Here is a 13,859-nt window from a genome sequence, read left to right as displayed (position 1 = left end):
ACTCAAGCCAATTCTGGGTCAGTAAGTGTTACGGATTGAATTGCGTCCCCCCAAAATATGTATCAACTTGCCTAGGCCATGATTCCCAGAATTGTGTGGTTGTCCACCATTTTGTGATCTGATGTGATTATCCGATGTGTTGTAAATCCTAACCTCTATGATGTTAATGAGGCAGGATGAGAGGCAGTTATGTTAATGAGGCAGGACTCAATCTATAGGATTAGGTTGTATCTTGAGTCATTTTCTCTTGGGATATAAAAGAGAGAGGTGAACAGAGAGGATAGGGACCTCATACCACCAAGAAAGAAGTGCTGGGAGCAGAGCACAATCTTTGGACCTGCGATCCCTGGACTGAGAAACTCCTAGATCAGGGGAAGATTGATGACAAGGACTTCCTCCAGAACCGACAGAGAGAGAGAGAGCCTTCCCCTGGAGCTGGTGCCCTGAATTTGGACTTCTAGCCTCCTAAATTATGAGAGAATACATTTCTGTCTGTTAGAGCCATACCCTTGTGGCATTTCTGTTATACCAGCACTATATAGCTAAGACCGTAAGATTAACTTCTAAGGTTTGTATTGGGGCTACCTAGAAAACAGATTTTTGTACACATTGGATATTAAGGAGGAAGACTGTGAGAGGACTGGAACTGTCACAGCTATCTTGGGAATACATGGAGCTTGAAAAGTGAAACCTAGAACTGGGAAAGAGAATAATTCTTTCATGATGACATTGTTTGAACCCAAGTCAAGTCATTCTTAAAACTAAACTCTTCCTAAACTGGACAGTTATATAAATCAACAAATTTTCTCTCTCTCTTTTTTTAAGGGATTTCGTTGGCTTTCAACAAAAATTACTCTAAATTAGTACCAGAAGATTAGGTGCTCGTTTAGAGTGAAAGGTCCTCAAATTTAGAATAGCTGAACCTACGCAATGAGCATAAGGCAGGAGTATCCCTGCCATGTCTGGCTGCACTTATTACCCAGTAGAAAAAACTGGTTGAATTGTTTCTGCTGTGTTTTGAGCCTAAGATCATGTGGCTGCTACCAAAGTTTCAAAGTTGATAGACTTAACAGAAAAAATTCAGGATGCTGAAGAGTTTCTTTTTTTTTTTTTTTTAACTCATTGCAGATTTCATTAAGATTAAACTTAACTCCAAACTGGTTAACCTGAAAAATGGGAGGAAAACATAACTTGGCTATAACAGATTCTACTGCTTATGTACTTTAATCTAGAGTCTGACAAGGCTGCAAAACCAGAGTTCTCTACACCAATGTAAAATTAAAGTCTGTAAGGCAGGGCTGAGGAAAAACCAGTGAGAGATAAGATTAAGACCATGGAGAAGCCTAATCTCTCAGGCCACTCACAAACACATCATGTAACATATTTTTTTTTTTTTCTCTCAGAAAATAAATAATAATTTCCATGGTAAACAGCTATTCTCTGAGATGCAGCCTGAGGGAAAAATCATGTTAGTGATATCTCTTCAAAGCAGAGCACTGTTTGAACTGGTCTGAGATAAAGGCCAAGATGGAAGCCTCTAACCTAAGGACTAGGGTATGGACAGAACTCCTAGTCGTAGCCTGTTTATAGAAAACAAAAATCCTAGGCTGTGTTCAAGATCACGGTTACAGTGTATCTCAGTATGATCTGTGTCTTGGCCCCAGTCATGGAGTTTAGTTAATAGTTAATAGCATTTGATCTAGACTGCCCCCAATTAGCCCATTTCAATCCCCTGATCAAACACATAGCTCACACAAAAACACATGACCCAAATCAGGTCAATCAGAGCAAATGAGACCCAATTCCAGAAATGCATTTGTCTCCCTTGGAAATTAAGTCTTGTTCCCTCTGGTGCACAGAAAGGAAGAACACACTGGACATCCTGTAACTCTCTTGAAGACAAATGGGGGCGGGAATTGGTTTAATCCTGAAGGGATAGATCCAAGGAGAAACTTTGTCCTGCTGAAACTGTTTGAGGCCTAGATCAAGTCTTATCCCAGGGCTCTCCCTCCTTTCTTTTCTTTTTTTTTTTTTTTAATTTCCTTATCTTAAACCCATTTGAGTTCAATTTCTTATTGATGGTGGTGATACAAACATCTAATTCAACTTATAGCAGTATTTCTGGAAAATGAGAGATATCTAGTAGCAAATGAAAAGTCTGCAAAGTACTTTGGGTGCTTTATGTACTGCCTGGTTCATAGTAAATATAACTGATAAATGTGTGTAGAAACTGTTACCATCTAGTCCATTCCAACTCATAGTAACCCTATAAAACAGAGTAGAATGGCCCCATGGGTTCCCAAGGCTGAAATCTGTTTGGAAGCAGACTGCCACATCTTCCTTCTGCGAAGTGGCCAGTGGGCTTGGACTGTCGACTTTGTAGTTAGCAGCTGAGGGCGTTAACCACTGTACCACCAGGGCTCGAATTTCAAAGCCTAGACCAGATTAGATTACATTAGCAGGGAGAGAGGGAAATTTCATTTTCAAAGTTTATGTGACATAAAACTAAACAAATCTGGCCTGAATTCTTCTTGGAAATTTTACTTATTATCTTTAAATTCCATTTATGGTTTTAGACACGAATCCGGCATCTGGAGTATTGCGAATGTTTTCAACTTTTTTGATGGGGGTTAGAGAATTTAAACCCATATGTACATACACACACACTTAAGTGCACACACACACACATACACAAAAGCTTGCCAGGAGGTATAATTTTTATATATGAAAGTGGCAGCTTAAGAGTTTTTCTGAGTACATATCTTTAGAAGGTCTCCTTCTACAGATACTACCCAAAATCAAAGTGCATGTTGATGACATCTGTAAAAATTTAGCTAATGGCAACATAAAGTTAATCTAAAATTTTTTGATATGTCCTGGGCTCAGTAGATTTTGCCAATTTCTCCTAAGTTGAACTATGATTGTTTGATTGAAACCAAAAAAACTTAAAAAAATCATCACAATTTTTGGTATCTTACTTAATATTTGAAAAGTTCAATTAAGCACATCTATTTTTGATTCAGAATATGCTCACAGATGAAACTGAAAATTAAGTGTGAAAAGTTAAGATTTGTTTGAATTTTTCAAAGGGTTGTAACACCGGCTTTTCAAAATATTTCTTTCCTTTTGTGGTTTGGTTAGGTCTCAGGTAGAAAAAAAGTGTTTAAGGAGATCCAGAAATACTGGTCTGCAAAAAGGTCATGAAAGAAGATTGTGTATTGGGTTATCAGTAGTATTACCAATTGGGGGGTATCCAGTGTCACATCCATTCATTTTCTCCTGTGGGATAAATATGAAACTGTTTGTTAGACTTCCTATGTCCATGTCAGTGAGTAAGGATAATCATGTGAACAGAGGCCAAACTGCCACTGCAAAGAGAAGGAATACCATAATCAACGTGAAGCGAAATGAGAAAACAACCTGGATTTCTCTCTCCTACTTTCGTTCTCAGGTTATGCCAACGCTCATTCTTTTAGTCTTAAATAATGTTTATACAAATTCTAATGAACTCTGCATACTCTTCCTCGATCATTAAAACATCTTAAAATATTTTTGGTGTTAAAATTTATAACACATAGTGTGAAACTTCTTAGTCTCTACCAGCTTCTACCATTTACATTCAAAAAAGCTTGAAAGGCCTCATTTTTATTTTTTGCAGCTGGAGAGGATATTAATCTAAGCTATTGAATATTCCAAATACCCCATTGTTCAACAACTTAAAGGCTTTTAAACCAATAGTCAATGGTACACTTGTGAAGTTGTCATATAGATGTAGAATCTATGCTAAATTACTTTCTATTCTCCAAGTTCTCCCATTTAGCTATAGAACAATGAAGTGTTCATTAAGAACAGCTTTAAATATATGTTTTCTTTGGATTTATTTGTGTTTTACTATTATAGCTCTAGATCACTAGAAATTGCTACTCTTGCTTCCTTGACAAGTGTGCTATTTAATTCTGATTTTTCGATTAAAATACTTATTGTTCCTAACATAACTTAAAATATAATGTATGGATTGAACATCACTCCTCTATTATCTTACAAATATAAAAGGCAAAGGAGGTTAAAATACTCATATTTTCAGTTTTGTGGAGATGGCTTCTGTACGCAGTTACATTTACCTGAATCAACTAATATTAACAGTGGTTTCTCATTAGAGACTTTATTTTCTCCACCTCATCTCAATTTATTTTTGTAGGTCTTTCAAATAGAAAGTCAATAGTGAATAAGTATTGTGATAATCCGAAACAGAATTTTTGTTTTGACTACCGAACTCAAAATTTCTCATTACTGAGTCCTTTCTAACCATATCTAACAAATATATAAGTATACTGATGAACTAAATGTTTCAGTTAAAAACAAGAACTAAAATCTAAAAGCAGAAATTGAGGTTAAAAAATTCTGACTATATGTCATTTTTGAGAAACATATCTAATATATAAGGCATATCTAAAACACAAGGTCAAAATGAAAGGCTATTAAGGAAAATAATCTTATATAATTATGTTATTATAAAACAAAGCAGACTTTAAGGCAAAGCATTACTGAGATAAAGGGGGAATGATGAAAGTTTCAAATGATAAAAGTTTTAATTTACTAGTAAGATATAACACTTTATAAACTTCATGCAATCTTATGACTTTACAATATGCAAAGAAAAAAATGACACACTTATAAGAAAATAAAATAATCTATAGTCACCAAGAGAAATTTTGCAATATCTCCCACAATAGTTGAAAGAACAAGCAGATAAAAACCCATTAAGGATACAGACATATAAACGAATGGTTAACAGGCTTAACCAATTGGACAAAAAAAAAAAAAAAAGAAAAAAAGCCAAAAGGAATTGAACTCAACACCTGCAGAATACACACTTTTTACAAGTACACTTGGAATATTTTTCTAAAATTGAACATATTCTAGGCCATAAAGTAAATCTTAACACGTTTCAAAAGGTTCAAGTCACAGAGTACAGAGTATGGTTTTAACAGCAATGCAATTACATTGGATATAAATAACAACAACAAAAAAAAACCTACAAAATATATTTGTTTGAAAATTAAGAAATATACTTCTAAGCAGCCCAACAATCAAAGCTGAGATTATAATAATAAATTAAATATTTTGAGCTGAATTATAATACAAATTCTATATAGCAGAGTTTGTGGGGTATTGCTAAAGTAACATTTTGAAACAAATTATATCCTTAAATATATATCTGCGAGGGGAGCCCTGGTGGTGCAGTGGCTACGAGCTCAGCTGCCAACCAGAAGGTTGGCATTTCAAATCTACTAGGCGCTCCTTGGAAACCCTATGAGGCAGTTTTACTCTGTTCTATGGGGTGACCATGAGTGGGAATTGACTTGACAGCAATTTGTCTTTTTTTGGTATATATGGGGGAAGGAGGACACTGAAAATTAACGAACCAAACATCTATTTCAAAAGTCAAAAAAGAAAGTTGAAGAAAAAAAAAAAATCAGAGTAGAAACTAATAAAATAGAAAATCAGTACAGAGAAGATCAACAAATTGAGGTGGCAGTTCTTCAAAATGACTACAAAGATGGATAAACCTCTGGTGAGACTGGTCAAGAAAAGAAGAAAGCCCAAATAACTAATTTCATGGATGAAAAAGTTCAGTACCTATAGATCAGGCAGATATCAAAAAAAGATAATAAATAGGAACAACTTTAAACCATGAGAACAGAAAATTCACTTGGCATGGACAAAATATCCTGGAATAATATAACTCACCCAAACTGCCCAGTGTAGAAAATGGGAGTAGTACCATTATTATCAGAAATTAAATTTCTAAAAAAATCCAAACATAAACAAAACAACCAAACAAAACAAACAAGAACTTTTTATTAAGAAAACTTTTCCCTCAGATGATTTCATTCACAAGTTTTTCCTAAATATTTAGTGAAGATGTAATTCCAATCATGCACAGATTCTTCCAGAAACTAACAAGGGCACACTCCTGGATTATTTATGAAATGCTATGGGTTGGTTTGCATCTCCCCCTACCCCCCACCCCCCCACCCCCCCCACCCCCCGCCGAAAGAAATGTTTAACTAACCTGAAGTACCTGTGAGCGTGGCCTCTTTGGAAATAGCGTCTTTGCAAATGTAATCAGTCAACATCATGTCATGCTGGCCTAGGACGGGTCCTACCCCAATAGGAAGAAAAGAAGAGACACGCAGAAAGAAGGCCATGTGAAAACAGAGGCAGAGACTGAAGTGATGTTGCCACGAGGCAAGAAACATCCCGAGGTACCAGAAGCTGGAAGTGACAGGAAGGACCTCCCCTAGAGCCTTGGAGAGAGTATGTCCCTACTGACGTGCTGAATTCATACTTCTCGCCTCCAGAAATGTGAGGGAACGAATTCCGTTGCTTTAACTCAGCTACTTTCTGGAACTTTGTTATGACAATCCCAGGAAACTAATACATAAAGTAATCCATCTGTTAAAGAAGGTAAAGGAGAGAGGATTACAGGCCATGTCTCTCAGGAATGGAAATAAAAAATCCTAAACCGATTGTAAGTGAGCTGAATCCAAACCGTATTAATCATGACCACATTGGTTTTATAACAGAATGCAAGACTGGTTTATCCTTAGAAAAATTAATCAGTGCATTTCGTCTCAAAAATTGTTATTACAGGAGAAGTATAAGGCAGTCATTCCAGTAAATGACTAACGATATTTGATAAAATTCAACATACATTCATGAGAAAATCACATAGCAAATTACAAATAGAAAATACGCTTATCTTATACTGATAAAAGGTATTGACCAAAACAACAGCAAACGTCTCAAGGGTGGGATGTTGAATGATCCTCCTGATGGTTTAAAAGAGAAAGAGAATGCCCCCATCAGCATTTCTTTTCAATATTGTATGGTGTTTTTATACAGTGTATTCGTAAAAAAAAAAAAAAAAAAATTAAAGATACAAGAATTGGAAAGAAACAGTTCAAAAGAAAGAAAGAAAAGGTAATTATTTGCAGATATGTAACAGAAAATCTCCAAAAGGATCTACAGAAAAGTTACAGGAGTTAATGAGTTAAATTCGATGAAAATAAAATTAATTTGAAAAATCAACTATATTTCTCTGTAAACCAAGAATTTCAAACCCACTGCCGTCTAGTCGATTCTGACTCATAGCGTCCCTATAGGACAGAGTAACACTGCCCCAAACGGTTTTCAAGGCTATAAATCTTTACGGATTTCTCCCATGGAGTGGCTGGTGGGTTCCAACCACTGACCTTTTGGTTAGCAACCAAGAACTTTAACCACTTTTCTAACCCTCGCGGCATAGTGGTTAAGAGTTCAGCTGCTAACCAAAAGGTCGGCAGTTCAAATCCACCAGCGGCTCCTTGGAAACCCTCCAAAAAAAAAAAAAAAAGCCAAACCCAGTGCCCTCGAGTCCATTCCGACTCCTAGCGACCCTATAGGACAGAGTACCCTACGGGGCGGTTCTATTCTGTGCTATAGGGTCGCTATAGAATCGACTCAGTGGCAGTGGTTTTGGGTTTTTTTTTTTTAGTTCTATACCAGTAATGAATAAGATTAAAGGAAAAATAGTGCAATAAACCAAACCCACTGCCATCGAGTTGATTCCGACTCATAGCGACCCTATAAGACAGAGCAGAACTGCCCCTTAGAGTTTCCAAGGAGCGCCTGGCGGATTCGAACTGCCGACCCCTTGGTTAACAGCCTTAACACTTAACCACTAGGCCACCAGGGTTTCCAGTACAATAGGACGTACAATAGGATCCAAAATTCCGTAAGACTAGAGATAAACTTACCAAAATAGTGCAAGGTCTCTGTGGGAAAAACTATGAACATTTTTTAATGCCATTAAAGAATACTAAGAAAATGGAGAGATGCAGCATGTTGCTGTGTTGGAAAACACAATATTATAAAATTATTGTTGTTAGTTGCTGGCAAGTTGATTCTGACTCATGGTGCAGAGTAGGTCACCAGGCTTTACTTCTGAGGTGCCTCTTTGTGGGTTTGAACAACCAGCCTTTCGGTTAGTAGTCCGGCCCTTAATCATTATCACTACCCAGGGACTCCTATTATCAAAAGATGTCAATTCTTTCCATATTGAAATATATACATTCAACACAATGCCAAACAAAAACCCAAAAGGATCAAAAAAAGAAAAAAATTGTGGTGTAAATTTTCCAAAACGATTATGAAAATTCATATAACAAAAATATTTTTGACATTTTTAAAGAAGCTGGGAGATCTTGATTTACCTGCTATCAAAGCTTTTACTAAAGTTATAGCAATATATGAGGAGCCCTGGCGGTGCAGCTGTTAAAGCACTTGGCTGCTAACCCAAACTTCGGCAGTTCTAACCCAGCAGGCACTCTGCAGGAGAAAGATGTAGCAGCCTCTTTCCATAAAGATTTACAGCCTTGAAAAACCTATGGGCAGTTCTACTCCTTCCTACAGGGTCACTATGGACAGAGTCAACTCGATGGCACACAATGCATGTGCGCGCACACATGCAAACACACAGAGTAGATAGACAATTAGACAAATGGACTAAAAAGAGAAAGTCCGGAAATAGATCCAATTATATATGGTCAGGATTTACAAAAATGGTAGCTTTGGAAATCAGTGGGGAGGGACACTCTCTCAATACATGGAACTGGGACGACAACGTACCACACAGAACACAAAAATGATATTTGGACTTCTATCTCACAATATATGCGAATTTTACTCCAGATAGATTGTTAACCTAAGTAAAAGGCAAAACAATAAAATAAAATAAATGTGTAGAATTATAGAATAACTTCTATTAGGTGATAGAAAAATACTTTTAAAAAGACAAAGACTACGAAGGCTAAAGGAAAAGACTGACAACGTTGGTCCAACTCAAGAGCAAGAGATTTTAGTTGAAACACCAAAAACAGAGTAAAATAAAATAAGCCACAGAATGTGAAGTTACACTCGCAGCTCATTTATCTGGCAAAAGACTCATATCTAATGAACTTCCACAGACATTGTTATTAATATTAGTAGGACTAGTAGTAGCAGTAAAGAGAGAAAATCTAAATGAAGAATGGACAAAGGACTTAAACAAGCACTTCATAAAGGGGCATACAAACGACGAAAAAACTTGTGAAAAAGTGCACAAGGTTATTGAAAACTGAAAAAATACAGATAACAATCACAATCAGATACTCCATACCTACTAGGGTGACAGAAATTAAAACAACCTGGAAAACCAAGTGTAGCTGAGTACTTTGAACAATGGAAAGTTGCACTCTGCTGTTGAGGAAACAATTTGGTTATATTTAGTAGAGTTAAAATAAGTATAAATCATGAACAAGTAGAATTCTGACAACATATGTGCTCTATAAGTTCATTATGAATAGGATCGGCTCTATGGCAATGGTTTTGATTTTGGCTTATAGAAAATTAAGCATATGTATAACCAGAGACATGAACAACAATGTTTATTGCAGCCTTGTTCACGATAGCTAAAAATTGGAAATTATTCAAGTATCTTAGTTATCTAGTGCTGCAATAACAGGAATACCACAAGTGATTGGCTGTAACAAACAGAAATCTATTTTCTCAGAGTTTAGGAGGATGGAAGCCCAAATTAAGAGGACCGGCTCTAAGGGAAGTCTTTCTCTATCTGTTGGCTCCGGAGGAAGGTGCTTGTCTCTTCAGCTTCTGCTTCCTGGTTCCTCGTAGATCCCCATGTGTGTTGGCATCTGGCTTACACCGTCTCTGCTTCTTTCACCTGTTAGTATAATCTCTTTCATATATCCAAAGAGATTGCATTAAGACACACTCTACACAAATTCTGTCTCATTAACACAGCAAAGACAACCCATTCCCAAATGGGATTATAATGACAGGCATGTTGTTAGGTGTACATGAGTCAGTTCCAACTCATAGCGACACTATTGTACCACAGAAAGAAACAGTGACCAGTCCTAGGCCATACTCACGATCATTGCTATGCTTGAGCCCATCATTGCAGCCACTGTGTCAGTACATCTCATTGAGGGTCTTCCTCTATTTTGCTGACCCTCTACTTTACCAAGCATGATGTTTTTTTACAGGGACTGGTCCCTCCTAATAACATGTCCGAAGTACGTGAGACGAAGTCTTGCCACCCTCACTTCCAATGAGCATTCTGGCTGTGCTTCTTCCAAGACAGAATTTTTTGTTCTTCTGGCGGTCTATGGTGTATTCAATATTCTTCTCCAAAGCCATAATTCAAAGGCATCAATTTTTTGGTCTACCTTATTCATTGTCCAGCTTTCTCATGCATACGAGGTGATTGAAAATACCTTGGCTTGAGTCACGCACACCTTAGGCATCAAAGTGTTGTCTTTGCTTTTTAACACTTTTATAGCCACAAGCACAGAGGTTAAGATTTATGATACATATTTTTGGGGGGACACAATTCAATCCATAACACCAAGTAACCATCATCGGTTGAATGGGCAAATAAGTTGCAAAGTATTTACACAAGGAAATACTATACAGAAATGTAAAGACTAAATCACTTTGAACAGCAGCTAATTAAAACAAAACAAAACAAAAAAGTTGAGTAAAAGGAGCAAGAAGCAAGAAGCAAAAGAATACATACTGTACAAATCAATTTACATAAATTTCAAAAATTAGCCAAACTAAAATATAATATTAAGGAAACATCCTCAGATTTTACGAATATAAACAAAGAACGGAAGTTATTAATATTTAAGTCAGGATTTTGGCCAGGGTAATGAACAAGTAGAAAAGTGGAAAGTGTTATGAACAAGAAGGGAAATTCAGGGCAATGCTCTAATTTTTGATGTGTGTAATGGTAACATGGATGTTTAAGTCCTTTATTAAACCACGTATTTACAGTTTGTGTACTCTAGTTAAAAAAACCAAACCCGTTGCCGTCGAGTTGATTCCGACTTATAGTGACCCTATAGGACAGGGTAGAACTGCCCCGTAGAATTTCCAAGGAGCACCTGATGGATTCAAACTGCCGGCTTTTGGTTAGCAGCCATAGCTCTTAACCACTATGCTACCAGGGTTTCCATGTACTCTAATAAACAAAAAAAATTAAAAACAATAAAAATTTTAAAAGTACATAATAATACAATTTTTTAAAAAATTGGAACTTTCACATAGGAATTCTTACTGATCCTGGTATTTAATGGAGGGGAAGTATGAAAACTTAGCTATTTTAAGACCCTTAAAAAGTCAATTTTACTTGTAACTACTAGACATGACGTATACCTCTCTCTCCATCTGTGTCTGTCTAGATAGAGATGTAGGCTTAGGTATAGATGTAGATATTGGTGCAAATAGTTTCTGCTGGACTACTAACGTAAAGGTTGGCTGTCCAAACTTACCCAGTGGTACAGTGAAAGAAAGGCCTGGCAATCTGCTGCTGTAAAGATAAAAAAAGAAAACCCCATAGAGCAGTTCTACCCTGTAATACATGGAGTCCACTAGGAGTTGGACTCAACTCTAGGGCGACTTTTTTTTTAGTATAATTTAGATATAAATGTAGGTACATTGAGGTTTGAGGTTATTTGTAGCACTATGTTGTTAAATTCATATTCCTTATAAATCAGAATTGGTTCACTCAGTTTCTCTGATATCAGACAAAATTAATAAACTTGAACTTTCAGAATGCTCAAGTAAATATCTAAACTTTAGTTACTGTGTTGCATATAAAAATGAAGCATACATTAAAATCATTCTAAATTTTCTAATGCTTGTTTTAAGCTCTGCTAATGCTCTTTGGGAGCCGTGGTGGTGCAGTGTTTAAGAGTTAGGCTGCTAATCAGAAGGTCAGCAGTTTGAATCCACCAGCTGCTCCTTGGAAACCCTGTGGGGCAGTTCTACTCTGTCCTATAGGTTCGCTATGAGTCCGATGGCAATGGGTTTGTTTGTTTTTTTAAGGTTCATTGAGCTCCATGGAGCACAGTTCTGCTCTTCTACTCTGGCACACATGGGGTCACCATGAGTCTGAGTCCACAGAATGGCAACTGGTTAAGGTACTTTGAACACACTTGCATACCTATATTGACGTGGGTCAATGAATAAGGAAGCCCGAAGAAGAGTTGACGCCTTTGAATGGTGGTGCTGGCGAAGAATAGTGAATATACCATGGACTGCCAAAAGAACGAACAAATCTGTCTTGGGAGAAGTGCGGCCAGAATGCTCCTTAGAGGCACGGATGGTGAGATGGCGTCTTACATACTTTGGACATGTTGTCAGGAGGGATCAGTCCCTGGAGAAGGACATCATGCTTGGCAGATAGAGGGTCAGCGGAAAAGAGGAAGACCCTCAACCAGGTGGATTGACACAGTGGCTGCAACAATGAGCTCAAGCATAACAACGATTGTAAGGATGGCGCAGGACCGGGCGGTGTTTCGTTCTGTTGTGCATGGGGTCGCTATGAGTCAGAACTGACTTGACGGCACCTAACAACAACAACAACAACAACATTGATGTGGTGAGGTAGGAAGTTCACGAGCATAGGAAACTCAGATTTTCTAGAAGCTTATTTCTAAATAGCACAGTTGTTTTGCAATGCATTATCATTGACTAAGAAACAGCATTTTAAACACTCAGTTTCAGATTTGTTTTGAAATAAAAAATTTATTTTCCATGGAAATACGGAGATGTGTTCCACTAGACGATGCAGGACTCAATCTGGGATTTTAGGACGTTCAGACTTTGCAGCATCTTCATTTTACATGCCTGTGGGCTTTAGGATGTGATACACTCCGTTAACGTTTAAAAGCTGTCAGTTTGCCTTGACATTGGAGGACTGGGCCCCCTGGCAAAATGCAGCTAGCTTGTTTGGTTTAGCTGTTTTTCACTGCAGACAAGTAAATGCTGTTAAAATAATGGCAATGGCAGAAAATTTCAGCAACTTTAATATACTACACGTGAGACTTTATGGTTCTTTTTGAGATCATCATTATTTCATTATTTGGGGCTCATTAAAAAAATAAAATAAACATAAAAGTGTGTCCTTTAATGTACAGTTACTGGCCGTATTGACCAACATCAAATTTAGTGAAAGAAATGTTAAAGATACTTACATTCAGAAAGCTGCGAAAAGTATATTTTTACCGTTATGGAAATTGTGCTCAGAATGCAAGTGAAAGTAATTACAAATATAGTCAATACCAGTGATCTGACTTTACTAAAGAGTGCTGTATTTTCATAGACATATTGTAATTGGCTACGGAGGGGGAAAGGTTTGTCTCTGCCAATAGTAAGATGCGCCTGGACTGTATCTATGTCCTGGGTCTAAGCAACTTCATGGTGTTTAGGAATGAATACTTATTTCTAGAGTGTATATCTTACAAATGCAACATTTTAGACCTTGCAGCATCTTTAATTTATATACTATGGGCTTTAAGATGTTGTTGTTGTTAGGTGCCGTGGAGTCAGTTCTGACTCATAGCAACCCTTTGCACAACAGAACGAAACACTGCCCGGTCCTGAGCCATCCTTCATAAGCCATCACATCCTAAGATGTGATACGCGCCATTAACATTTAAAAGCTGCCAATTTTCACAATGGAAAATATCCATAATGCTAGGATATATTTTTTTCAACTTTGACTATTTAGTAATTTTGTGTATAAGGTACCAGTACTTAAGCAAACCAAAAAAGACAAATCAATTGCCGCTGAGTTGGTTCTGATTCATGGTGACCCCATATGTTACAGAGTAGACCTGGTTTATAGGGTTTTCTTGGTTATAATCTGTATAAAGGCAGATTGCCAGGCTTTTCTTTTGTGGTATTGCTGGGTGGGTAGGTCCTAATCGTCAACCTTCAGTACAAACCATTTGTGCCACACAGGGACC

This window comes from Elephas maximus, chromosome 12, assembly GCF_024166365.1.
Source record: "Elephas maximus indicus isolate mEleMax1 chromosome 12, mEleMax1 primary haplotype, whole genome shotgun sequence".
NCBI classification, from domain to species: Eukaryota; Metazoa; Chordata; class Mammalia; order Proboscidea; family Elephantidae; genus Elephas; species Elephas maximus.
Note: the sequence above shows the minus strand (reverse complement) of the source record.